This window comes from Adiantum capillus-veneris, chromosome 6 (assembly GCF_014529385.1).
Source record: "Adiantum capillus-veneris isolate H3 chromosome 6, ASM1452938v2, whole genome shotgun sequence".
Lineage (NCBI taxonomy): Eukaryota > Viridiplantae > Streptophyta > Polypodiopsida > Polypodiales > Pteridaceae > Adiantum > Adiantum capillus-veneris.
In genome coordinates, this window is record NC_140936.1 from 3,868,842 (window position 1) to 3,873,799 (window position 4,958).

Sequence of the window (4,958 nt, forward strand, 5' to 3'; positions counted from 1 at the left end):
ATTGGCAATGGGCTTTGCAGTCATGGGTTCATACTCAATGGCTTGTGAGCTAGTGGTTCTCGCGTCAGTAGACACCCTCATGCCTGCTATCATCAAGTTGTCCTCTAATTGGATTGCATTGGCAGTGACATCTTCCCAGGTTGTGATACCTCTAATCACTAGTCCATTATAGATTCCTTCATTCCTCAACCCTCGAATGAATTGATCAAGCAGTTGGTTATTGTTGAAGCGCTCATTTACAGGGCAGCGAGAGTTTAAGTGCTTTAGACGACTAATGAAGTCCCTTACTGACTCTCCTTCCTTACGTTCGGCCTTCTGTAGCTGAGATGCTACACCCCAAAGCACACCTTCTCGTATGTACTCCTTTAGAAACAACCTTCAAAGGGTAGGGTAGATTGTTTTCTCGTCCACCCTTAGGGTTCTATACCAATCTCCAGCCTTCCCACTTAATGTCAAGCTTAAGGCATTGCACTTATGTAGTTCGTTGCGTTCCCCTAAGGAATCACATACTTGTTCAAACACTTCAATGTGTTTTCTAGCATCTTCGTCCCCATTGAATTTTTGCGTGAGTTTGGTAATTTGTACTGCCTTACTTCTAGGCTCTCTATCAGATGCATGACGCATATTTTCCGCGATAGATCGACCTATGGTTTGAGAAAACGCTGCCAAGTCACCTATGTGAGGAGGCAGGGCCGGTGGAGGTACTCTTGGAATCATATGTGGGAGAGGGACGGGTACCGGTCTTGGCATATGTGTGGATGATGCAGGATATGGAACATAACCGGGCATAGGTCCACTCGGATAAGGGCTAGGGAGCGGCACTCGAGGAGCATAAACAAGTGGTACAATTGGAGGTGTGGGGGCCATGTGTGCATAAGGGGCTAGAGGCACATACAGTCGAGGCCCCATATTAGGTACTACGACACTAGGTAGTGGCACTGCGCTAACCGTAGATGTCATCGGTACATTCTCTGTCAGGGCTATCCCTGGAGTGAGCACTGTGTTTTCCTTAATAGAGGGTTGAGCCAAGTTAGGGAAGCTAAAGTTGTCGCTCGGAGGCTCAGATTGCATAGAGACCCCCGGTGAAATGACGTAAGATGGGTCCATGGGACTCATTAGAGGAGTCTCCATTTGTGATAGAGTAGGCTGTTGAGCCTTGCTCATATCCAGAAATCTCATGGGGCCAGTTGAGAGTATATTTACCCCTCGGTTTTGCCTTTCCGATTGAATAATGCCATGGATAACATTACAGATCATTTTCTGTTGATCTTCGATGCTCGTGGCACTAGAGGTGGATTGTACAATCTCTATCCATCCTACATGGTAGGCATGGCCAGAGTGTAGATCCATCAACACCTCAGTGTGGAGGTCGTGTGTCCAATGATCATTAATGAACAATCCTTCTAGAGTCGACGTGTTAACAGTTTCTTGTGAGGTAGAAGCAATGTTGCTCCCTGTGGTTTTACTTGTCACCAACTGTACTCTAGAGGGAACTTCTCAAGGAGGCAGCTCAACAGGGCCTTCTTGGTAAGAAGTTGGCAGGATATCCACATGGACCCTCTTTGGGGGTGTGGGGTCCACGTGCGATGTGAACGGAGAGTCCACTTCCCCACCCCCTTCGTGTGCTTCATTTGCATCAGGTTCCGAGCGAGTAGCTCTACCTAATGTTTCCATGAAACGGCTAAACATACTAGTACTAGGCTGTGGAGCTTGGGGAGGTGCATGGCCTTCTCTCTCAGTGTTTTGGGTAGGGTATGCTTCCATGATCTCTGAGTCGGAGGAGGAATCAGTAGCGGCTATTTTACGGTCTTGGGTGGTGCTACCTTGTGTCCCCGCTGAGGGTCTAGAGCCTATCGTGGATGGGTAATGGGTGTTCGTATGAACAGAGGCACCCTCAATATGCTCGTGTTCTAGCACCTGTCCAGAGCGTAAGTGCATGTGCTTTTGATACCCTCAGGTGTCAAAAAGCTGCTCTAGGAGGCCTTGTGACTAGTTTTTTGCGTGTTTTTTTGTTTGTTTTTTTGCTAGATTTTTTAGAGCGTGTCGTGGAATGGGCCGTGTGATAGCTCGAAACGAGTGTATCGCTAGGAGGGACGCGCTGTGCTTTACAGCCCACCGTTTGGTTCTATTTTGCTCCAGAAAAGCCCGAAACAGTCTTTTCCTAGCTGGGAACTAGGCTCCAAATAGCAAGTCTAAGGGTGCAAGTGGGAAGAGAAGGGAGGAGAGTGGAGGACTTGTCCCACATGCTCTCATTCCCTCTTGAGGGGGTAGGGTATATATATAAGAGTGAGTCTAGTATATATCATAAGATTGAGGATTGAGGCCTGGGCTTGGGCTTGGGCTTGGGCTTGGGGAAACGATCCCGATCTAACTTTTATACAAACCAACCCGTCCGTTTTTTCGAAAATCTAACCTTCCCCTCACTCACGTTTTTATTTTTCGATTTTTTTTTTCGAAAAAGACTTTTTTTTTTTTTTTAAAACTTTTTTTTTTAAAGAAAAATTTTTAATTTTTTTAATTCTTTTTTTTGGATATTATTTGGTACGCGTTTTGGTGCGCGTTGACCTCACCTAACTATTTACTGTCCCACCTACCTACTGACCTGCTAATCAGTGGTTCACCTAATTACTAACATGCTTAATTAACTAACTGTGCGCCTAACTGTGCACAAACCAGAAAACACAGAAAACACAGAAAATGCAGAAATTGAAACTTGACAGAACTGTGCAGTGCAAACCAGAAAATGCAAAAAACGCAGAAACGCAAGAAATGCTAACTGTGTAAGCTGAAATCGGAGCTTAATAGAACTAACAAAACAGAGCTTAACAGAACACAGAAAACTTGAATGCAGTCAACAACATTGTGTCTTTCTCTACTGTTTTTGCATAACAACAATGATCAAACTTAAGCCGCACCTTTCCTACATAAAAAATAGCTTCAATACAATTTACAGGTCGCCATTGGAGCTTCATGCGCAGCTGCTCCCCGGCAGCGGCGCCAAAAATGTCAAAGCTAGGGACTTGCTACGCGCCGTGTGCGAGCCACAAAGGCTCCTAGCACACAGTCATACAACAGACAAGCTCACAAGGAAGAACGGTGTAACACTCACCTTCCTGCGTAGTTGCGAATGAAGGATTCCCGCGCCGCGAAGAAGAGGGAGACGCCGCTACGCCGCGCTCAACCGCCTCGCCGCCATCGTGCCGCCGCAACGCTCGATCGCACACACACTCTCACACCCTCTCTCTCTCACACGCACACACACAAGGAGATGGTGAAGGAGAAGGTGGAGATGGAGCAAGAGCAGCTTCTATTGCACAATGAGAGAATGACTCAATTTTAGGTTTAATTGGCTTTTATGTGAGCTCACCCCATTCACACTTGGGCGCCCATGCTTAGCCAACTAACCCTAGCATGTTCGTGTTAGAGTGCGCCTCTCATGCGATCACTCTACCTTTCCCTATTGGACCGACAAGCCCGGTGCCTGACTCTACTTAAATAAATAATACGATTACGGTGTCCGTCGTAGGCGATAGGGTGTCCGTGAGCCACGAGGGTTAACACCCCATGTATAAAGCACTATTTGGTCTCTCTATGTTAGTAAGAACTGATATATGCTCCATATTGGGACCCTGTGGCCTTCAGGACATAGAGTCCCCTATATTCTAGTAAGAACCTCTCTATGCTCTACACATCTTATAACCCTAAGGGCACAAGGTTCCCTGTATGTTTTAAATAAACCATTCATGACAGTTTTTTGGCAACCTATGGACCTAGGTCCATAGGGTGCTCTCTATGCCAGTAAAAAACACTATTTTCTGTATATTGAGGAGACCTTGTGGGTTGAAGGCCATAGGGTCCCCTCTATGCTAGTAAGAACCACTATTATCTCTCTATTGACACCCTGTGTCCTGAAGGCCATAGGGTTTCCTCTATGGTAGTAAGAAGCTCTCTATGCTCTTTGCTCTATGCTCTACATAGAGATCCTATGGCCCGAAGGCCACAAGGTGCCCTCCTTGTTTCAGATGGAAAGTAGGGCACCTTGTGACCCTAGGGAATCCTATGGCCCTTGAGATTGTAGATTTTCACCCTATGGACCTTGTACCACAAGGTCTGTAGATGGGACAGAGGGCATCCAAGGGCCCGAGGGTGGCCTACATACAAAGGGTACACCATGGTGCATATTAACAGGCACCATGGCAGCCCCATGCACCTAGGGCTCTAGGGCCATAGGATCTCCAAAAGAAACATAGGGAATTATATGGCCCTTGCAATTGTACATTGCCACCCTATGGCACTTGGGCCATAGGGTCTTCAGATGGAACGTAGGGCACCTTGTGACCATAGGGAACATAGGGAATCCTACGGCCCTTCAGATTGTAGATTGTCACCCTATGGACCTTGGGCCATAAGGTCTCTAGATGGGACGTAGGGCACCCTGTGATCCTATGGATATAGTGCCATAGGATCTCCAAAAAAAACATATGGAACCCTATGGCCCTTGAGATTGTACAAATACACCCTATGGCCCTTGGGCCACAAGGTCTCAAGATGGAACATAGGGCACCTTTTGATCCTATGGCCATAGGTTCCTTATGTTCCTTTTGGAGATTCTATGGCGCTAGGGCCATAGGATCTTCAGAAGGAACATAGGGAACTATATGGCCCTTGAGATTGTACATTGCCATCCTATGGCCCTTAGGCCACAGTGTCTCTTGATGGGACATAGGGCACCCTGTGATCCTATGTCCGTAGGGCCATATGTTCATTTTGGAGATCCTATGGCCCGAGGACCATAGGATCTACAAAAGGAACATAGGGAACCCTGTGATCCTATGTCCGTAGGGCCATATGTTCATTTTAGAGATCCTATGGCTTGAGGACCATAGGATCTCCAAAAGGAACATAGGGAACCCTATGGCCCTTGAGATTGTACATTCTTACACTATGGCCCTTGGGCC